Below are 23,835 nucleotides of genomic sequence, written 5' to 3'. Positions count from 1 at the left end.
AGTGGGAGAGTCTATAACTAGAGGCCACAGCCTCAGAATAAAAGGATGTACCTTTACCAAGGAGATGAAACATAGAAACATAGAAATTAGGTGCAGGAGTAGGCCATTCGGCCCTTCGAGCCTGCACCGCCATTCAATATGATCATGGCTGATCATCCAACTCAGTATCCCGTACCTGCCTTCTCTCCATACCCCCTGATCCCCTTAGCCACAAGGGCCACATCTAACTCCCTCTTAAATATAGCCAATGAACTGTGGCCTCGACTACCCCCACCGGCACAACGGTCCAGAGCTTCCCCCCCCTCCTTGTGAAAAAAGTTCTTCTCATCGCGGTTTTTAAAGGATTTTCCCCCTTATCCTTAAGCTGTGACCCCTTGTCCTGGACTTCCCCAACATCGGGAGCAATCTTCCTGCATCTAGCCTGTCCAACCCCTTAAGAATTTTGTAAGTTTCTATAAGATCCCCTCTCAATCTCCTAAATTCTAGAGAGTATAAACCAAGTCTATCCAGTCTTTCTTCATAAGACAGTCCTGACATCCCAGGAATCAGTCTGGTGAACCGTCTCTGTACTCCCTCTATGGCAATAATGTCCTTCCTCAGATTTGGAGACCAAAACTGTACGCAATACTCCAGGTGGAACTTCTTTAGTCAGAGGGTGGTGAATCTGTCGAATTCATTACCACAGAAGGCTGTAGAGAACAAGGCAATGAATATTTGAATGGTGAATATTGATAAAAAGGATGTCAGTAGTTATGGGGACCAAAACTGTACGCAATACTGCAGGTGAGGTCTCACCAAGACACTGTACAACTGCGGTAGAACCTCCCTGCTCCTATACTCAAATCCTTTTGCTATGAAAGCTAACATACCATTCGCTTTCTTCACTGCCTTTGCATCCTGGGCCTCCTCCTTTGTCAGTGAGTAACGGCACCTCATATGTCACTTGGACAGCTCACAACCCCAAGCACTATGAACATTGACTTCTCAAATTTTAGGGAACTCGTACAAACACTCCCCTCCCTCCTCCCCCCTCCATCTATTCATAGTCGGGTTATCCAGTTCGACAATTTGCATCGAAGTTTCTCTTTTGGGATCACCCTGTCCCTGGCCAGGATTTGCCCTCTCCAACCACCCTGCCAGATGTCATCTGTTGCTGGCCCCCGACAACATGTTTCCACTCGTGGGAGAGTCTAGGCCCAGAGGTCACAGCCTCAGAATTAAAGGACATTCTTGCAGGAAGGAGATGAGGAGAAATTTATTTTTGTGGTGAATCTGTGGAATTCATTGGTGTGGAGGCCTAGTCAGTGGATATTTTTTTTTGCGGCAGAGATAGATACTTGCTTAAGAAAGAACTGCAGATGCTGGAAAAATCGAAGATAGACAAAAATGCTGGAGAAACTCAGCGGGCGAGGCAGCTTCTATGATGCGAAGGAATGGCAAAAACAGGAAAGCAGACTATTATCTAAATGGTGGCCGATTGGGAAATGGTGGCCGATTGGGAAAGGGGGAGATGCAGCGAGACCTGGGTGTCATGGTACACCAGTCATTAAAGGTAGGCATGCAGGTGCAGCAGGCAGTAAAGAAAGCGAATGGTATGTTAGCTTTCATTGCAAAAGGATTTGAGTATAGGAGCAGAGAGGTTCTACTGCAGTTGTACAGGGTCTTGGTGAGACCACACCTGGAGTATTGCGTACAGTTTTGGTCTCCAAATCTGAGGAAGGACATTATTGCCATAGAGGGAGTGCAGAGACGGTTCACCAGACTGATTCCTGGGATGTCAGGACTGTCTTATGAAGAAAGACTGGATAGACTTGGTTTATACTCTCTAGAATTTAGAAGATTGAGAGGGGATCTTATAGAAACTTACAAAATTCTTAAGGGGTTGGACAGGCTAGATGCAGGAAGATTGTTCCCGATGTTGGGGAAGTCCAGGACAAGGGGTCACAGCTTAAGGATAAAGGGGAAAATCCTTTAAAACCGAGATGAGAAGAACTTTTTTTTTCACGCAGAGAGTGGTGAATCTCTGGAACTCTCTGCCACAGAGGGTAGTTGAGGCCAGTTCATTGGCTATATTTAAGAGGGAGTTAGATGTGGCCCTTGTGGCTAAGGGGATCAGGGGGTATGGAGAGAAGGCAGGTACGGGATACTGAGTTGGATGATCAGCCATGATCATATTGAATGGCGGTGCAGGCTCGAAGGGCCGAATGGCCTACTCCTGCAACTAATTTCTATGTTTCTATGAATAGGTGACGTTTCAGGTCGAGACACTTCTTCAGAAGTCTGAAGAAGGGTCTCGACCCGAAATGTCACCTATTCCTTCGCTCCATTACTAATCAAACACATTCATTGACCAGGCCTCCATAGCCGTCTGTGGATGCTTTAATAACGTATTTTAAAACAAAAACACATACCATTGTCCAACAAATACTGCCAGTAGGGTAATGCAGGTGTTAGGAGTCAGATGTCAAAGGTTTCAGGTGAAGGGGAAAAGATTTAATGGGAGTCTGAGGGGTAACTTTTTCACATAAAGTGTGGTGGGTGTATGGAACAGGAGGTAGTTGAGGCTGGGACTATCCCAACGTTTAAGAAACAGTTGGGCAGGTAAATGGACAGGACAGGTTTGGAGGTCTATGGGCCAAACATGGGCAGGTGGGACTAGTGGAGCTGGGGCAATATAGGCCGCTGTGGGCAAGTTGGGCCGAAACGCCTGTTTCCACGCCATATCACTCTATGAAACATATAAGATTGTTAAGGGCTTGGACACGCTAGAGGAAGGAAACATGTTCCCGATGTTGGGGGAGTCCAGAACCAGGGGCCACACACACACACACAGTTTAAGAATAAGGAGTAAGCCATTTAGAAACATAGAAATTAGGTGCAGGAGTAGGCCATTCGGCCCTTTGAGCCTGCACCGCCATTCAATATGATCATGGCTGATCATCCAACTCAGTATCCCAACTAAATCTCAGTATTTAGAACAGAGACGAGGAAGCACTTTTTCTCACAGAGAGAGTGGTGAGTCTGTGGAATTCTCTGCCTCAGAGGTCGGTTCTCTGGATACTTTCAAGAGAGAGCTAGATCGGCCTCTTAAAGATAGCGGAGTCAGGGTATATGTGGAGAAGGCAGGAACGGGGTACTGATTGGGGATGATCAGCCATGATCACATTGAACGGCTCGATTCATTGAATGGCTCGAACACATTGAAGGGCCGAATGGCCTGCTCCTGCACCCATTGTCTATTGAGTCAGATAGTGAGTAATGCTCACTCCCATTATCCCATTTCATAATCTCACACAGTCAGTCACAGCACGAGCTAGATAATGCATAAAGTTTCCTGCAACTTTTGTAAGATCGGCCACATACAAAACTTCAAAGGAACTTACTGTCTTGCCTACGTGAGTTCTGCGTTCATGACAGCCTCCATGAGAGAGGTTACCACTCCAGCACAGCAAGGTAGGCCTGATTTGGTAGTGGCAACGAAAATTTGATTGAAGCTGGCTCCAACCTTTCTCACAAGGAAGTTTTGTCAACAGTTTCAATGCAGCAGTTCTTGATGGCAAGGCCTGTTGAGTTAATAATTGATTGGACTATGGGTGAAATATTTATTTTAGTATCTGACTGGCATGCAGCTCAGAGTCCAAGCCGTGGGCGACTTTATCTTTTGACGAGGAGAGTCCACGAGGAAGAGAGGCGCTTTCATGGTGAATTGCTCAAAATTCACTTCTTAAATAGTTAATTTACTGTCTGCAGCCTTTCCGAAAAATGCTTGCTGGAACCCTGGAGGATTTGGGTCGAGAGCGTACACATATTTGGCAGGGCAGAGATACGCTGACCTTGTCCTGACCCAGGCATTCTGATGCAAGGCAGCAATTGTGGGGTGGTCTCCAGGCGCGGCCCTGACCTTAAGCCTTCACCGCGGCTAAATTAAAGGCACATGAGAACAAAAAATACTTTGAATTCTACCTGCGTACACTTCCAGATGACTCGGTTGGTCAGCAGTTTAGTTTTGAGTGAAGATAGCCACAAGATGCTGGAGTAACTCAGCGGGACAGGCAGCATCCCTGGAGAGAAGGAATGGGCGACGTTTCGGGTCGAGGCCCTTCTGAGAGACGACATGAGGCGCTGCTCCTCCCAATTTGCGCTGGGCCTCACTCTGACAGTGGAGGAGGCCCAGGACAGAAAGGTCAGTGTGGGAATGGGAGGGGGAGTGAAGGGTCTCGACCCGAAACGTCACCCATTCCTTCTCTCCAGAGATGCTGCCTGCCCCGCTGAGTTACTCCAGCATTTTGCGTCCATATTCGATTTAAGCCAGCATCCGCAGTTCCTTCCTGCAGCAGTTTAGTTTGGAGATGCAGCGGGGAAACAGGCCCTTCGGCCCATCGAGTCTTCACCGACCAGCGATCCCCGCACACTAACAGTACATAGAAACATAGAAACATAGAAATTAGGTGCAGGAGTAGGCCATTCGGCCCTTCGAGCCTGCACCGCCATTTAATGTGATCATGGCTGATCATCCAACTCAGTATCCCGTACCTGCCTTCTCTCCATACCCCCTGATCCCCTTAGCCACAAGGGCCACATCTAACTCCCTCTTAAATATAGCCAATGAACTGGCCTCGACTACCCTCTGTGGCAGAGAGTTCCACAGATTCACCACTCTCTGTGTGAAAAAAGTTCTTCTCATCTCGGTTCTAAAGGATTTCCCCCTTATCCTTAAGCTGTGACCCCTTGTCCTGGACTTCCCCAACATCGGGAACAAACTTCCTGCATCTAGCCTGTCCAACCCCTTAAGAATTTTGTAAGTTTCTATAAGATCCCCTCTCAATCTCCTAAATTACCCTACACACACACACACACACACACACACACACACACACACACACACACACACACACACACACACACACACACACACACACACAAAAACAAAAACACACACACACACACACACACACACACACACACACACACACAAAAACACACACACACACAAACACACACGCACACACACACACACACACACACTAGGGACAATTTTACACCAAGCCAATTAACCTTCAAACCTGTAAGTCCTTGGTGTGTGGGGGAAACCGAAGATCTTGCAGGTCACGGGGAGAAGGTACAAACTCTATTGACAAACACCCAATTCTGCGGGTGTTCCCGATGTTGGGGAAGTCCAGGACCAGGGGTCACAGCTTAAGGATAAAGGGGAAATTCTTTAAAACCGAGATGAGAAGAACTTTTTTCACACAGAGAGTGGTGAATCTCTGGAACTCTCTGCCACAGAGGGTAGTTGAGGCCACAGTTCATTGGCTATATTTAAGAGGGAGTTAGATGTGGTCCTTGTGGCTAAGGGGATCAGGGGGTATGGAGAGAAGGCAGGTACGGGATACTGAGTTGGATGATCAGCCATGATCATATTGAATGGCGGTGCAGGCTCGAAGGGCCGAATGGCCTACTCCTGCACCTAATTTCTATGTTTCTATGTTACCCGTAGTCAGGATGGAACCCGGGTCCCTGGCGCCGTGAGGCAGCAACTCTACCGCTGCGCCTCCATTCAACCAGGCATCTGCTTATTCCCACAATTGCTAGTCCATCTCGGTGTTTATAAACCACGGCACATCTGGAACACTGATATTTAAACATATTCCTGAGTGCAAAGGCTCTTTTTCAGTGTCTGGGGCAGGAAGAACCTTCCAGCTCTGTTTAATTATACAAAAGTTGGGATTGAAATCTTGACAGTTCTTTATATCGTACCTGAGATCTGGTGTACTTAACATTCCATAAAATGGCAAATATTTATACTTTGAAGACGCACGAGTTTTGGACACTTGAAAGGGTCGCTTTGAAGTGTCATTAATCGCAAGAGCCAATGTTGATGTAGATGGAACAAAGAAACAGCAAGGCTCAGGAACGGAGCCTCCGGCCTACAATGTCAAGTGCCGCACAAGATGGCGGCAAGTTATCATAAAAATGAACCGCAGGTGCAGGTTTGTACCAAAGATAAGACACAAGACGCTGGAGTAATTCTGCGGGTGAGGCAGCATCTCTGGGGAAAGCAGATAGGTGAAGTTTGTGGTCTTCAGACTGATTGTAAGGGGAATATTAGCACAGGGAATAAAGGGATGTGGATATGGAACACGTTCTGGCAGATGAGATCAATAGACACAAGCCATAGAAACATAGAAAATAGGTGCAGGAATAGAGGCCATTCGGCCCTTCGAGCCTGCACCGCCATTCGATATGATCATGGCTGATCATCCAACTCAGTATCCCATCCCTGCCTTCTCTCCATACCCCCTGATCCCTTTAGCCACAAGGGCCACATCTAACTCCCTCTTAAATATAGCCAATGAACTGTGTGGCCTCAACTACCTTCTGTGGCAGAGAATTCCACAGATTCACCACTCTCTGTGTAAATCTTAAGACACAAGACGCTGGAGTGACTCAGCGGGTCAGGCAGCATCTCTGGAGAAAATGGATCGGTGACAAATTATGTCATCAGGAATTGGAGTAGGATTAGGCCACTCGGCCCATCATTCGGCGGGATGGTGGCGCAGCTGGTAGCGTTGCTGCCTTACAGCGAATGCAACGCCGGAGACCCAAGTTCGATAAAAAATTCTGTGGATAAAAATTAGCTTGCCGACTGAATATAATAGTAACAATATTCAATAATATTTTCTTGAATTGGCAAAAGATGAATACCTAAGATTTAATAGCTATGAAGATGAAGTATAGTTTGTAATAAACAGCCCTGGCAACTGATAAAAATATCCCTTTAATGATGAATTTCCAACTGAATATAGACAATAGACAATCGATGCAGGAGTAGGCCCTTCGAGCCAGCACTGTTTACCCCTCAGGGCCTACAGGGCCTACAGAGCCAACAGGGCCTACTCCTGCACCTATTGTCTAATTTGGCCTACTCCTGCACCTATCGTCTATTGTTTGACTCCAGGCCCACCAACATAGTTAATTTAGGACCAGAATTAGGCCGAAGGTAGACACAAAATGCTGGAGTAACTCAGCGGGACAGGCAGCATCTCTGGAGAGAAGGGGAGAAGGAATGAAAGAGAAACAGATTTAGGCCATTCGGCCCATCCACACTACTCCGCCATTCAATCGTGGCTGATCTATCTTTCCCCCACAACCCCATTCTCCTGCCCTCTCCCCGTAAACCCCCCGGCAACCGTACAAATCAACCTCGGCCTTAAAAATATGCAATGGCTCGGCCTCCGCAGCCGTCAGTGGCAATAAATTCCACAATTGACACCTAGATCACTCTCTAAATTTGTCCAACAAGCCACAATTCAGAAGCAAGTGTGGATGTTGGCCAGGCCCGAGGCTAAAAAGGCTTAGTGAATAATCATGAGTCTGGCACATGCCTCTGACTGCGCAAAAGTATGTATCATCAATAAAGCAGGAAATTAATCTTGCCTGAGAGGGGAGAGAATTTGGAAATTAGATTTAAATTTAAGGCAGCACGATGGCACAGCGGTAGAGTTGCTGCCTCACAGCGCCAGAGACCCGGGTTTGATCATTTGTTCGTTCTCCCCGTGACCTGTGTAGATTTTCTCCGGGTGCTCCGGTTTCCTCCCACACTCCAAAGACGTACAGGTTTGTCGGCTATTTGGCGTGGTATAAATGTAACGTGCCCCCGCTGTGTGTAGGATAGTGTCAGTGTGCGGGGATCGCTGGTCGGCGCGGACTCGGTGGGCCGAAGGGCTGTATCTCTGGGACTTTTGTAAAAAAAACAAATTGGCAACAGGAGATGGTTTTAAACCTCATGGCGGGACTGTCATATGCTGAGAGAATGGAGCGGCTGGGCTTGTACACTCTGTGGAGTTTAGAAGGATGAGAGGGAGTCTTACTGAAACATATAAGATTATTAAGGTTTGGACACACTAGAGGCAGGAAACATATTCCTGGTACACAAAAAAGCTGGAGAAACTCAGCGGGTGCAACAGCATCTATGGAGCGAAGGAAATAGGCAACGTTTCGGCCCGAAACGTTGCCTATTTCCTTCGCTCCATAGATGCTGCTGCACCCGCTGAGTTTCTCCAGCTTTTTTGTGTACCTTCGATTCTCCAGCATCTGCAGTTCCTTCTTAAACATATTCCTGATGTTGGGGGAGTCCAGAACCAGGGGTAAGCCATTTAGAACAGAGATGAGGAAACACTTTTTCACCCAGAGAGTTGTGAGTCTGTGGAATTCTCTGCCTCAGAGGGCGGTGGAGGCCGGTTCTCTGGATACCTTCAAGGGAGAGCTAGACAGGGCTCTTAAAGATAGCGGAGTCAGGGGATATGAGGAGAAGGCAGGAACGGGGTACTGATTGTGGATGATCAGCCATGATCACATTGATTGGTGGTGCTGGCTCGAGGGGCCGAATGGCCTACTCATACACCTATTGTCTATTGTGGATGATCAGCCATGATCACATTGATTGGTGGTGCTGGCTCGAGGGGCTGAATGGCCTACTCCTGCACCTATTGTCTATTGTGGATGATCAGCCATGATCACATTGATTGGTGGTGCTGGCTCGAGGGGCTGAATGGCCTACTCCTACACCTATTGTGTATTGTGGATGATCAGCCATTATCACATTGAATGCCAGTGCTGGCTTGAGGGGCCGAATGGCCTACTCCTGCACCTATTGTCTATTGTGGATGATCAGCCATGATCACATTGAATGACGGTGCTGGCTCGAGGGGCCGAATGGCCTACTCCTGCACTTATTGTCTATTGTGGATGATCAGCCATGATCACACTGAATGACGGTGCTGACTCGAGGGGCCGAATGGCCTACTCCTACACCTATTGTCTATTGTCGCCAACAATGCTTTGCTAATTACAAGACGTAATCGAGCAGCTGCTGAAAAAGATCCCTCTTGGCTTAGCCTTCACAAACCGGAGAATCACTCATGCATTAAAATAAAAAGCTTCATCACCACAAACCGACCCTTAAAAAGTTGTTGCAAATGTGGTCATTGGTTTTAAGTGAACACACTCACCTTGTTAACTTGTCCCAAATCGCTCCTGTTCGGCACCTGCGACATTATAAATACACAAAATAAAATCACACCATCCCCTTCCTTGGCTCGATCAGCCTCACCTTTAAATCATTACTTTCACTTCCTCAACCTGTCTCAAGCGCAGTGTCGTAACACAGTGCCCTTTGGTTTATTATGGTCATGTGCACCGAGATACTGTGACATACACTGTGTTCCGCCAACTCCAGGCTGATCGCACCAGTGCCCGCGTTTAACCAAACCATCCTCGGATTACAACAGGTACTTCAAAGAGAGAACGAAACGCGATCGCAGAATATCCTGTTGATGGGCGTCATTTTATGGCTGTGATTTAAAAGTCCAGAACAATTGCAATAGATTCAGATTCAGATTCAGATTCAGATTCAATTTTAATTGTCATTGTCAGTGTACAGTACAGAGACAACGAAATGCATTTAGCATCTCCCTTGAAGAGCGACATAGCAAACGATTTGAATAAAAAAAAAATAATAAGTGTCCGGGGGGGGGGTGGTGATTGGCAGTCGCCGAGGTACGTTGTTGAGTAGAGTGACAGCCGCTGGAAAGAAGCTGTTCCTCGACCTGCTGGTTCGGCAACGGAGAGACCTGTAGCGCCTCCCGGATGGTAGGAGGGTAAACAGTCCATGGTTGGGGTGAGAGCAGTCCTTGGCGATGCTGAGCGCCCTCCGCAGACAGCGCTTGCTTTGGACAGGCTCAATGGAGGGGAGCGTGGAACCGGTGATGCGTTGGGCAATTTTCACCACCCTCTGCAATGCCTTCCGGTCGGAGACAGAGCAGTTGCCATACCATACTGTGATGCAGTTGGTAAGGATGCTCTCGATGGTGCAGCGGTAGAAGTTCACCAGGATCTGAGGAGACAGATGGACCTTCTTCAGTCTCCTCAGGAAGAAGAGACGCTGATGAGCCTTCTTGATCAGAGTAGATCAGAATAGATGGTGTTACCATAGATCGACTGGGGCCAGCTAGCAACGAGTTCCCCTCTCTCTAGCACCTCATAACGTTAAACAACGTGAAGACAAGAACCAAATACACTGTCTAAAGAAACAACTGCAGACGCTGGTTTAAATCGAATGCAGGCCCAAAATGCTGGAGTAACTCAGCGGGTGAGGCAACATCTCTGGAGAAAATGGATGACATTTCAGATCCAGACCCTTCTTCAGACTGATCCTTTTCTCCAGATCCATTTTTTTCCAGCATCTGCAGTTCCTTCTTAAACACTTTTCTCCAGAGTACACCAGTCATTGAAGGTAGGCATGCAGGTGCAGCAGGCAGTAAAGAAAGCAAATTGGTATGTTAGCTTTCATTGCAAAAGGATTTGAGTATAGGAGCAGGGAGGTTCTACTGTAGTTGTACAGGATCTTGGTGAGACCACACCTGGAGTATTGCGTACAGTTTTGGTCCCCATAACTACTGACATCCTTTTTATCAATATTCACCATTCAAATATTCATTGACTTGTTCTCTACAGCCTTCTGTGGTAATGAATTTGACAGATTCACCACCCTCTGACTAAAGAAGTTCCACCTGGAGTTTTGCGTACAGTTTTGGTCTCCAAATCTGAGGAAGGACATTATTGCCATAGAGGGAGTGCAGAGAAGGTTCACCAGGCTGATTCCTGGGATGTCAGGACTGTCTTATGAAGAAAGACTGGATAGACTTGGTTTATACTCTCTAGAATTTAGGAGATTGAGAGGGGATCTTATAGAAACTTACAAAATTCTTAGGGGTTGGACAGGCTAGATGCAGGAAGATTGTTCCCGATGTTGGGGAAGTCCAGGACAAGGGGTCACAGCTTAAGGATAAGGGGGAAATCCTTTAAAAACCGAGATGAGAAGAACTTTTTTCACACAGAGAGTGGTGAATCTCTGGAACTCTCTGCCACAGAGGGTAGTTGATGCCAGTTCATTGGCTATATTTAAGAGGGAGTTAGATGTGGCCCTTGTGGCTAAGGGGATCAGGGGGTATGGAGAGAAGGCAGGTACGGGATACTGAGTTGGATGATCAGCCATGATCATATTGAATGGCGGTGCAGGCTCGAAGGGCCTAATGGCCTACTCCTGCACCTAATTTCTATGTTTCTATGCTGCCTCACCCCTGCTGAGTTACTCCGTGCATATCTCCCGGTGGCTCAGCACTTCAACTCCCCCTCCCATTCCGAATCCGACCTTTTCTGTCCTGGGCCTCCTCCATGGCCAGAGTGAGTCCCACCGCAAATTGGAGGAGCAGCACCTCATATTTCGCTTGGGTAGTTTGCACCCCAGCATTGTGTGAACATTGAATTCTCCAATTTCAGGTAGTCCCTGCTTTCTCCCTCCTTCCCCTCCCCTTCCCAGCTCCTCCCACAGCCCACTGTCTCCGCCTCTTCTTCCCCTCCCCTCCCCCCACCCCCTCATCAGTCCGAAGAAGAGTCTCGACCCGAAACATCACCTATTCCTTCGCTCCATAGATGCTGCCTCACCCGCTGAGTTACTCCAGCATTTTGTGCCTACCAAATACACTGTGGACTCTTTGTTTTGCAAAATGTTTTTAAATATGCGTGTGGTGATAATTTCTCCAATTTCAAGTAACCCTTGCATCCCCTCTCTCTCTGTCCCACTCCCACCCAAATCGTGGTACTAGTTTCAAAATTGTCTTGTTGAGTCTCATTGCCAGTAACTCATTTTCTCCTAACCCACAGCTATAGAGAAACATAGAAAATAGGTGCAGGAGGAGGCCATTCGGCCCTTCGAGCCAGCACCGTCATTCATTGTGATCATGGCTGATCGTCCGCTATCAATAACCCGTGCCTGCCTTCTCCCCATATCCCTTGACTCCATTAGCCCCTAGAGCTCTATCTAACTCTCTCTTAAATCCATCCAGTGACTTAGCCTCCACTGCCCTCTGTGGCAGGGAATTCCACAAATTCACAACTCTCTGGGTGAAAAAGTTTTTTCTCACCTCAGTCTTAAATGACCTCCCCTTTATTCTAGACTGTGTGTGGCCCCTGGTTCTGGACTCGCCCAACATTGGGAACATTTCTTCCTGCATCTAGCTTGTCCAGTCCTTTGATAATTTTAAATGTTTCTATAAGATCCCCCCCCTCATCTTTCTAAACTCCAGTGAATACAAGCCTAGTCTTTTCAATCTTTCCTCATATGACAGTCCCGCCATCCCAGGGATCAATCTCGTGAACCTACGCTGCACTGCCTCAATCACAAGGATGTCCTTCCTCAAATATCTTTTATTCATATGTTCTATATCTCCCTACATCACCGCCTATATCTCTCGTTTCACTCTTGCCTGACTCTCAGTCTGAAGAAGTGTCTCGACCCGAAACGTCATCGGATATTCCTTTTCTCCAGGGATGTTGTTTGACCCGCTGAGTAACTCCAGCTTTTTGTGTCTCTCTAATGTTGCACCCAGCCTGTGCGAGGTTAACCAGGTAATATCCCTGTCGATTTAATGCACGCAATTTCTTCGCAATCATCCATCACTCTTTGCGTTTAGCTTGGTGCGTTTACTCTGCTTTTATTGCACAAGGTTGCTCTGGTTACAAGTCCTGTTTACTCTGTTCGTTTAATAGGCTTGGTTGTCTGAGAAATGGGCCCTTTGTCCTTTAGTTTAGTTTAGAGATACAGCGCAGAAACAGGCCCTTTCTCCAGGGCCCTCAGTTTAGTATTAAATCATTCCCCTCTCAAATTAAACCTAAGTCCTCTGGTTTTCGATTCCCCTCCTCTCGGTAAAATCGCCCCACTGATCATTTCTCAGCGCACCTGCGAAACGGAACAAGTCCATGCTGTCATTTCTCGATCGCCACCTTGCTATCTTCTTCAGTGACATCTAGAAACGTACTCATCATGCCTTCCGCAAATCAGACCTTCATTCAGACCAAAACATCCTCATTCAATTAATCCCCAGTCCAGAACCAGGGGCCACACACGCACACAGTTTAAGAATAAGGGGTAGGTCATTTAGAACGTAGATGAGGAAACACTTTTTCCTCACAGAGAGCTGCGAGTCTGTGGAATTCTCTGCCTCAGAGGGCGGTGGAGGCCGGTTCTCTGGATGCTTTCAAGAGAGAGCTAGATCGGGCTCTTAAGGATAGCGGAGTCAGGGGATATGGGGAGAAGGCAGGAGAGGGGTACTGATTGGGGATGATCAGCCATGATCACATCACATAGGGCTCGAAGGGCCGGATGGCCTACTCCTGCACCTATTGTCTATCGCAGAGGGACAGAGGCAAGATTAATGATGGTTCAACTAAATTGGACAAAAGGCTTGCTCATTGATGCCGACTTTGTGTCTACAATACAGATTTATCATCTGGAGAAGTAAATGCAGGTCTGAATCAACTGGGGGTAAACAATAGTCGAGGCACAATTTAATCACAATCAAACCGAATGATAGAGTGGGCTTCAGCAACTGAATGGCTTATTTCTGCAATCTCCTGGCAAGAACATGAAAATGGAAGTTTTTTAAATTAATCTTTATCTAAATCGGTGGGATTTATATTTCCAAATATTTTTTTTTTAATGTATGAGTTCTTCAGGTCCCACCAATCTAGAGGCAGTTTTAAAACATGAATATACTCTGTGGAGGTAGGTCCCAGTTAATAAGAGGATAAGTGCAGGCACATTGACACAGTGATAGGTAGACAAAAGTGCTGGAGAAACTCAGTGGGTGAGGCAGCATCAATGGAGCGAAGGAAATAGGCAACATTTCGGGCCGAAACCCTTCTTCAGACACAGTGACTGTGACTTGGCCCCATATGATAATCATTGAACGTTGATTTGAACATAGTATTGAATACAGTACAGTATAAGAACAGGCCCTTCAGCTTTTAGAAACATAGAAACATAGAAATTAGGTGCAGGAGTAGAGGCCATTCGGCCCTTCGAGCCTGCACCGCCATTCAATATGATCATGGCTGATCATCCAACTCAGTATCCCGTACCTGCCTTCTCTCCATACCCCCTGATCCCCTTAGCCACAAGGGCCACATCTAACTCCCTCTTAAATATAGCCAATGAAACTGTGGCCTCGACTACCCTCTGTGGCAGAGAGTTCCAGAGATTTACCACTCTGTGTGTGAAAAAATGTTTTCCTCTTCTCGGTCCTAAAAGACTTCCCCCTTATTCTTAAATTGTGACCCCTTGTTCTGGACTTCCCCAACATCAGGAACAATCTTCCTGCATCTAGCCTACCCAACCCCTTAGAATTTTGTAAGTTTCTATAAGATCCCCTCTCAATCTCCTAAATTCTAGAGAGTATAAACAAGTCTATCCAGTCTTTCTTCATAAGACAGTCCTGACATCCCAGGAATCAGTCTGGTGAACCGTCTCTGCACTCCCTCTATGGCAATAATGTCCTTCCTCAGATTTGGAGACCAAAACTGTACGCAATACTCCAGGTGTGGAAGGAAGCTACCGAAGATCCCGGAGAAACCCCTTCACGCGGGTCACGGTGAGAATGGTGGTCACGGTGGCACAGCGGTAGAGTCGCTGCCTTACAGCAGATGCAGCGCCGGGTTCGATCCTGACTACGGGCGCTGTCATCCACAATCAGTACCCCGTTCCTGCCTTCTCCCCATATTCCTTTACGATCCGCTATCTTTAAGAGCTCTATCTAACTCTCTCTTGAAAGCATCCAGAGAACTGGCCTCCACTGCCTTCTGAGGCAGAGAATTCCACAGATTCACAACTCTCTGGGTGAAAAAGTATTTCCTCAGCTCTGTTCTAAATGGCCGACCCCTTATTCTTAAACTGTGGCCCCTGGTTCTGGACTCCCCCCAACATCGGGAACATGTTTCCTGCCTCTAGCGTGTCCAAACAGAGAGTGGTGAATCTCTGGAACTCTCTGCCACAGAAGGTAGTTGAGGCCACAGTTCATTGGCTATATTTAAGAGGGAGTTAGATGTGGCCCTTGTGGCTAAGGGGATCAGGGGGTATGGAGAGAAGGCAGGTACGGGATACTGAGTTGGATGATCAGCCATGATCATATTGAATGGCGGTGCAGGCTCGAAGGGCCGAATGGCCTACTCCCTGCACCTAATTTCTATGTTTCTATGTTTCTAAACCCTTAATGTTTCATCTTATATGTTTCAATAAGATCCCCTCTCATCCTTAGAAACTACATTGTATACAAGCCCAGCCGCTCCATTCTCTCAGCGTATGACAGTCCCGCCATCCCGGGAATTAACCTTGTAAACATACGCTGGGCTCCCTCAATAGCAAGAATGTCCTTACTTAAATTAGGGGGCCAAAACGGTGCACAATACTCCAGGTGTGGTCTCACTAGGGCCCTGTACAACTGCAGAAGGACCTCTTTGCTCCTATACTCGACTCCTCTTGTTATGAAGGCCAACAGGCCAAAACTACGCACAATACTCCAGGTGTGGTCTCACTAGGGCCCTGTACAACTGCAGGAGGGCCTCTTTGCTCCTATATTTGATTCCTCTTGTTATGAAGGCCAACAGGCCAAAACTGCACACAATGCTCCAGGTGTGGTCTCACTAGGGCCCTGTACAACTGCAGAAGGACCTCTTTGCTCCTATACTCAACTCATTTCAGGTCGAGGCCCATCTTCAGACCGAAAACGTCACCCATTCCTTCTCTCCCGAGATGCTACCTGCTGCTTTTTGTGTCTTTATCTTCGATTTAAACCAGCATCTGTAGTTCCCTCCAACCTATAAGATCATTGGAGCTTTGGTAAGCGACTGATTCCAACCCCAGAGGCAAATAGTTAAAAGGACAGCCCCACTCTGCTTCAACCTACATGGAAACACTTCACAATCAACCAGCAGCTCCATCCACTCACGTCCACATCACGACGTTTGATTCTCATTGGACTGCCAAAAAAAAATCGAGGGCAGTGTATTACAATCATCTGACATTATCTGGACCGAGCCAATTAATTTACTCTTGTGTAAATTTAGATTAAATTAAAAGCATCCCTGCTTTAGAGACTTTTGCTTGGAGACTGACTAATGTATTTTCATAGCCTCTGGTCTGCTAAGGCATTTTGAATGTGTTGTTTAGAGGTACAGCTCGGAAACAGGCCTTTCGGCCTACCAGGTTCGCACCGACCAGCGATCCCCGCACCCACTAGGGACAATTTTTTTTTTTTAACATTTACGCCAAGCCAATTAACCTACAAACTTGTAGGTCTTTGGAGTGTGGGAGGAAATCGAAGCGCGGAAACAGGCCTTTCGGCCTACCTGGTCAGCGCCGACCAGCGATCCCCGCACATTAACACTACCCTACACACACTAGGGACAATGTTACACTTGCACCTAGCCAATTAACCTACAAACCTGCACGTCTTCAGAGTGTGGGAGGAAACCTAAGATCTCGGAGGAAACCCACGTGGGTCGCGGGGAGAGAACGTGCAAACTCCGTACGGACAGGCAGAGCCCGTAGTCGGGATCGAACCCGGGTCTCCGGCACTGCATTCACTGCAAGGTACAGCTCGGAAACAGGCCCTTCGGCAGCAACTCGATTCTGATTACTGGTGCTGTCTGTACGGAGTTTGTTCGCTGGTCGGTGCGGACTCGGTGGGCCGAAAGGCCTGTTTCCGCGCTGTATCTCCGAACTGAATGGACAATAGACAATAGGTGCAGGAGTAGGCCATTCGGCCCTTCGAGTCAGCACCGCCATTCAATGTGATCATCCCCAAGAAGGTTCTCGACCCGAAACGTCGCCTATTTCCTTCGCTCCATAGATGCTGCCTCGCCCGCGGAGTTTCTCCAGCATTCTTGTCTACCTCCGAACTAAACCAAGTGGCTTGTGAAGGTAGATAAAAATGCTGGAGAAACTCAGCGGGTGAGGCAGCATCTATGGAGCGAAGGAACAGGTGGCATTTCGGGTCGAGACCCTTCATCAGTCTGAAGAAGGGTCTCGGCCCGAAACGTCAGCTATTCCTCCCCCCAACATCGGGAACATGTGTCCAAACCCTTAATAATCTTTTGTGTTTCAATAAGATATCCTCTCATCCTTCTAAACTCTAGAGTATACAAGCCCAGCTGCTCCATTCTCTCAGCATATGACAGTCCCGCCATCCCGGGAATTAACTTTGTAAACCTACGCTGCACTCCCTCAATAGCAAGAAATGAGCAGTTTTCAACCCTATTCCTTCGCTCCATAGATGCTGCCTCACCCGCTGAGTTCCTCCAGCGTTTTTGTCTATTGTCTCATATTCCTTTGTTCCAGAGATGCTGCCTCACCCGCTGAGTTACTCCAGCATTTTGTGTCTGTCTTCGGTGTAAACATAGAAATAGAAATAGGTGCAGGAGTAGGCCATTCGGCCCTTCGAGCCTGCACCGCCATTCAATATGATCATGGCTGATCATCCAACTCAGTATCCCGTACCTGCCTTCTCTCCATACCCCCTGATCCCTTTAGCCACAAGGGCCACATCTAACTCCCTCTTAAATATAGCCAATGAACTGGCCTCAACTACCCTCTGTGGCAGAGAGTTCCAGAGATTCACCACTCTCTCTGTGAAAAAAGTTCTTCTCATCTCGGTTTTAAAGGATTTCCCCCTTATCCTTTGTCCAACCCCTTCCGAATTTTGTAAGTTTCTATAAGATCCCCTCTCAATCTCCTAAATTCTAGAGAGTATAAACCAAGTCTATCCAGTCTTTCTTCATAAGACAGTCCTGACATCCCAGGAATCAGTCTGGTGAACCGTCTCTGCACTCCCTCTATGGCAATAATGTCCTTCCTCAGATTCCTTAGAGAAACCAGCATCTGCAGTTCCTCCTTCCTCTCTACCCCTCCCCCTACTTGTAGATCTCACTATTCCAGGATTTGAGTTTCCATACAGTTAATTCCTATTAGTGCAAGCAAGGGATGCGATAAGAATGTTTATGGGAACTTCTGAGAAACAAGCTGTTCTGCAAATGTTCCGAGGGGTGACTGACTGACCTGTCAGTTATTTGCTTATGATTTTAGCTTCCTCACGTATTCAAAGGAAATTGCATCTGACCAGCAGCCAAAAAAATAAGTGGACATAGACTGCGAAAGCATTGAGAAGAAGTCATGTTTAAGAAAGAACTGCAGATGCTGGAAGACAAAAATGCTGGAGAAACTCTATACTTGAGTATAGAAGTTGGGATGTAATGTTAAAATTGTACAAGGCATTGGTGAGGCCAATTCTGGAGTATGGTGTACAATTTTGGTCGCCTAAATATAGGAAGGATGTCAACAAAATAGAGAGAGTACAGAGGAGATTTACTAGAATGTTGCCTGGGTTTCAGCAACTAAGTTACAGCGAAAGGTTGAACAAGTTAGGGCTTTATTCTTTGGAGCGCAGAAGGTTAAGGGGGGACTTGATAGAGGTTTTTAAAATGATGAGAGGGATAGACAGAGTTGACGTGGAAAAGCTTTTCCCACTGAGAGTAGGGAAGATTCAAACAAGGGGACATGACTTGAGAATTAAGGGACTGAAGTTTAGGGGTAACAAATGAGGGGGAACTTCTTTACTCAGAGAGTGGTGGCTGTGTGGAATGAGCTTCCAGTGAAAAACGTGGTGGAGGCAAATTCGTTTTTATCATTTAAAAATAAAAGGATAGTCTATATGGATGGGAAGGATCTGGAGGGTTATGGTCTGAGCGCAGGTATATGGGACTAGGGGAGATTATGTGTTCGGCACGGACTAGTAGGGTCGAGATGGCCTGTTCCGATGCTGTAATTGTTATATGGTTATATTCCGATTGGCGGGTGCAGCAGCATATATGGACGCGAAGGAGGAAGGCAACGTTTCGGGCCGAAACCCTTCTTCAGAGCTTATCTTTTTATAGGTTAAAATGGTCGCCCGCAGTGAGCACAGCCAACCTTGGCATCTCGTTCTAGGTTCTCTCTGCATTTGCATTTGTTTGTCCGTTTAAATAAACGTTACCCGTTCCTTCTCTCCACAGATGCCACCTGTCCCGCTGAGTTAAGGGCCTTGTCCCATTTGGCGATTTTTTTTCGCCGAATGCCGGCGTCATTGACGTATCATCGGGTCACCGTAAAATTCGCGGCGTGACGACGTTGGACGCGCGGTGTTTTTTTTCAAGTGTCGCGAATTTGGCGCCGCTGGTTTTTCAAATGTTCAAAATCTTCTGGCAACCCTGATATGATGCTTGTGGCCGCCGAAAAAATCGGCAAGTTGGACAGGCCCTTAACTCAGCGGGACAGGCGGCATCTCTGGAGAGAAGGAATGGGTGACGTTTATTTAAACGGACAACCAATTGCAAATGCAGAGAGAACCTAGAAAGAGATGCCAAGGTTGGCTGTGCTCACTGCAGGCGGCCATTTTAACCTATAAAAGGATAAGCTTGGGAATAAACTCTTCACTCTGAACTGCCAAACAGGAGACGACCTAACTATTTGTCGGCTGAAAACAAATGAGTGGATGTTGAGGAAGGCACTAAAAGTGTACAATAGTCCATAAACAATAGGTGCAAGAGTAGGCCATTTAGCCCTTCGAGCCTGCACCACCATTCAATGTGATAGAAACATAGAAATGGCAGTGCAGGCTCGAAGGGCCGAATGGCCTACTCCTGCACCTATTTTCTATGTTTCTATGTAAACATAGAAAATAGGTGCAAGAGTAGGCCATTCGGCCCTTCGAGTCTGCACCGCCATTCAATATGATCATGGCTGATCATCCAACTCAGTATCCCGTACCTGCCTTCTCTCCATACCCCCTGATCCCTTTAGCCACAAGGGCCACATCTAACTCCCTCTTAAATATAGCCAATGAACTGTGTGGCCTCAACTACCTTCAGTGGCAGAGAATTCCACAGATTCACCACTCTCTGTGCAAAAAAATGATTTTCTCATCTCGGTCCTAAAAGATTTCCCCCTTATCCTTAAACTGTGTGTGGCCCCTTGTTCTGGACTTCCCCAACATCGGGAACAATCTTCCTGCATCTAGCCTGTCCAACCCTTTAAGAATTTTGTAAGTTTCTATAAGATCCTGAATGACTGAATGAAAACTGAATGAAGGACTGGGGTTGAGGGAACCGCTCTAAAAGGGACGGCAGGGACTGGATGGACCAAATGGCCACTTTCTTGTCCTGTCGCAATCTTTGATTCCAGGTCACGATTTCAAGTCAAGTCAAGTCAAGTATTTGTCACATACACATACGAGATAAGTGGCAATGCTCGCGGACTTTTGTGCAAAAAGACAAACAACCAAACAAACTATTAACACAATCATAACACACATATACCTTTACATAATAAATAATGGAAGGAAAAACGTTCTGTAGAGTTAGTCCCTGGTGAGATAGGTGTTTACAGTCCGAATGGCCTCTGGGAAGAAACTCCTTCTCAACCTCTCCGTTCTCACCGCATGGCAACGGAGGCGTTTGCCTGACCGTAGCAGCTGGAACAGGCCGTTGCAGGGGTGGAAGGGGTCTCTCATGATATTGTTGGCTCTGGAGTTGCACCTCCTGATGTATAGTTCCTGCAGGGGGGCGAATGAAGTTCCCATAGTGCGTTCGGCCGAACGCACTACTCTCTGCAGAGCCTTCTTGTCCTTGGCAGAGCAATTCCCAAACCAGATGGTAATGTTCCCGGACAAGATGCTTTCCACCGCCGCTGCGTAGAAGCACTGGAGGATCCTCGGAGACACTCTGAATTTCCTCAATTGCCTGAGGTGGTAAAGGCGCTGCCTTGCCTTACTCACGAGTGCTGAGGCGTGTGATGCCCATGTCATAGCCTCGGACATGTGGACTCCCAGATATTTAAAACAAAGATTTGTTAGGGAAGCTCTCCAATTACCCCCAGCCCAAAATAAAATATGTACGAAGGAACTGCAGGTGCTGGTTTATACCGTAGACACAAAATGCTGGAGTAACTCAGCAGGACAGGCAATGCTTGTTATCGACAATAGACAATAGGTGCGGGAGTAGGCCTTTCGGCCCTTCGATATGATCATGGCTGATCATCCCCAATCAGTACCCCGTTCCTTCCTCCCCATATCTTTAAGAGCCCTATCTAACTCTCTCTTGAAAGTATCCAGAGAACCGGCCTCCACCGCCCTCTGAGGCAGAGAATTCCACAGACTCCCAACTCTTATCACCTTCCCCTCCACCTAACAATGGCCCGTCATCCCCTTTGATAGTTCGTTTTCACACTCCACCGTCACCCTTACCATATCTGCCTCCCCTCACCCTCAGTCTGAAGAAGGGTCTCGACCCGAAACGTCACCCATTCCTCCCCTCCAGAAATGCCGCCCGTCCCGCTGAGTTACTCCGGCATTTTGTATCCACCTTCTGCTCCCCCAAAGAAAACCGGTTTCACACCAAATTCTGCAGGACAATTGTTTTCCAAGACCAAACCTACACCAAGAAGTCTGAAGAAGGGTCTCGACCCGAAACGTCGCCCATTCCTTCTCTCCATAGACGCTGCCTGTCCCGCTGAGTTTCTCCAGCATTTTGCATCTGACCAAGATGATGTGGAAGAAAGAACTGCAGATGCTGGTTTCAATCGAAGGTAGACGCAAAATGCTGGAGTAACTCAGCGGGACAGGCAGCATCAGGTCTGAACCCGAAACCCAAACCAATTAGGAGCAGACGAGGGCATTCGATCCAATTTGAGATCCCAGCGACCAAGACAGATGTGTACAGCAATTCATTCTTCCCCCGCACAATTAAAGCATGGAATAATCTTCACCCTACCATAGTTACCCAACCAGACGCAACTAAATTTAAGGTAGATCTTTCATCCCAAAAAACCTTAAGTCCTCCCTCCAACACCTCAAGTTTAAATACCATTTGGAATATTTTGCAGGGCCAACAAACCAAGAACCTAGTCCTTCGCTCCATAGATGCTGCCTCACCCGCTGAGTTACTCCAGCAGTTTTTTTTGTCTACCTTCGATTTAAACCAGCATCTGCAGTTCTTCCTTACACACCAAGCTTCTGGTGTTTAGTTAAATCCACAAATAGGGGGGGGGGGCAAAGACTATACAGTTATTGTTGAACAGGGAAGAGATCAAACAGGGATCTATCGAGATGTGGAAGGCTAGCTTGCAATATTGTAGAATGGGCATGTATGCATTTTGCTTTAGGGACTCGAGTTACAGATGCAATTTCACTTCAATACACCACCTGATTAAAAAATATATAAAGGAATCGCCCCAGAGAACCTTTAGACAAACGAACAGTGGTGCATTTTGCAATTCGTTATCAAGATCTGGGCATTTACATACATTTATTTTTATTTTTTTTGCACAAAATGCATATATTATGCAGTGGATCTGGGTTTGCAAATGGGTGAAATCCCCCACCCCCACACCCCCAAAACGCCTGTTAGAAAGGGAACCAATATATTGGGCTGTTTTACATCAGTCGACTGCTTTGCAAAAAAAACCAAAACAGGGCTTTGCAAAAAAAAATGAATGGATTTTTAAACACAGAATTGCTAACATCTAATGCAAACCTCGAAAGAAATCAATGCATGTCCTAATGTATCGTTCTATTATCGAACGATTGCAATTTCTGCTCAGCGATTCCATCATCAAATTACACATTAATTAACAAGAAAAACATGCACACACACAAATTGCAATCAAGATTGCATGGAAAATCTCACAGTATTAAATGCATCTTTTTTTTTAAATGCATACCTTTTGGCTTCCTGAAATGAAGTCTTCCCCCAACACACACACACACATACAATTTGCAAAGAAGATTGCATGGAAAATCTCACAGTATTAAATGCATCTTTTTTTTAAATGCATACCTTTTGGCTTCCTGAAATGAAGTCTTCCCCCAACACAAACACACACACACACAATCTGTGGGGAGATTCGGTTTTAAATCCACATCTTGTCTGAGCAGAGGTGTTGCCAGTTGCAAAGAGGTTCTTCCCCCACTTTAGCCCCTCAGTTGCTGCTGGAAGGCTCTTGCAATGAAGTAATCCAGTGTGGGATATCTTCTCTCTGGAGGTGAGCAAGCTTGTGGGCTACCAGGCAGATGGATGCATCTGTTTGCCTCTTGGCTGGATGGATGCTTGCATATGCCAGGCGGAGGAATACACACACACACACACAGAGCAGGACTCAGACAGACAAACACAAGAGCTTTCACACAATGCAGTAAAGTGGGGCCAGGCAGCAGCAGGCAGCAGCAGCAGCACATGGCTGGCTTCCTGAAAACGCTTTGCTTTGTACCTCCTCGAATCAAAATAGCCCACCAAACACATCTGCCCCCATTTCATTGCAAATTTCACAATGCAAAATTTCAATCTTAATTGTGGAAAAAAAATTGTGCCATTTAAAAAAAATCTCAGAATCAAAATCACACTTTATTCGCCAAATATGTTTTGCAACATGTTTAAGAAGGAACTGTGCAGATGCTGGAAAATCGAAGGTGCACAAAAATGCTGGAGAAACTCAGCGCGTGCAGCAGCATCTGTGGCAACATTTGCAATGAAGATGGCATGAAAATCTCACGGTATTAAATGCATCTTTTGTTTTTAATGCATTTAATGAATCTGAATCTGAATCTGAATCTAATGCATACATTGGCTTCCCGAAAAGAAGTCTTCCCCCAACACACACACACACACACACACACACACACAATCTGTGGCACCCGCTGAGTTTCTCCAGCATTTTTAGAAACATAGAAAATAGGTGCAGGAGTAGAGGCCATTCAGCCCTTCGAGCCTGCACCGCCATTCAATATGATCATGGCTGATCATCCAATTCAGTATCCTGTACCTGCCTTCTCTCCATACCCCCTGATCCCTTTAGCTACAAGGGCCACATCTAACTCCCTCTTAAATATAGCCAATGAACTGTGTGGCCTCAAC

General features: G+C 46.7%; 1 protein-coding gene across 2 annotated transcripts in view; it reads right to left on the bottom strand.

Moving 5' to 3' along the window:
- LOC129714977 (spectrin beta chain, non-erythrocytic 1-like) overlaps positions 1-23,163 on the bottom strand; it is a 194,598-nt gene extending 171,435 nt beyond the window's left edge. The window contains exon 1 of one of the 2 annotated variants that reach the window (XM_055664781.1): positions 22,646-23,163. The gene's annotated coding sequence lies outside the window, so the exon portion shown is untranslated. The remainder of the gene's footprint in view (positions 1-22,645) is intronic. The other variant, XM_055664780.1, reaches the window with a different exon arrangement.
- Positions 23,164-23,835: the final 672 nt, after the last annotated feature.

The sequence above is a fragment of the Leucoraja erinacea genome, chromosome 44, assembly GCF_028641065.1.
Source record: "Leucoraja erinacea ecotype New England chromosome 44, Leri_hhj_1, whole genome shotgun sequence".
NCBI classification, from domain to species: domain Eukaryota; kingdom Metazoa; phylum Chordata; class Chondrichthyes; order Rajiformes; family Rajidae; genus Leucoraja; species Leucoraja erinaceus.
This window is presented reverse-complemented; position numbering and strand designations above follow the sequence as displayed.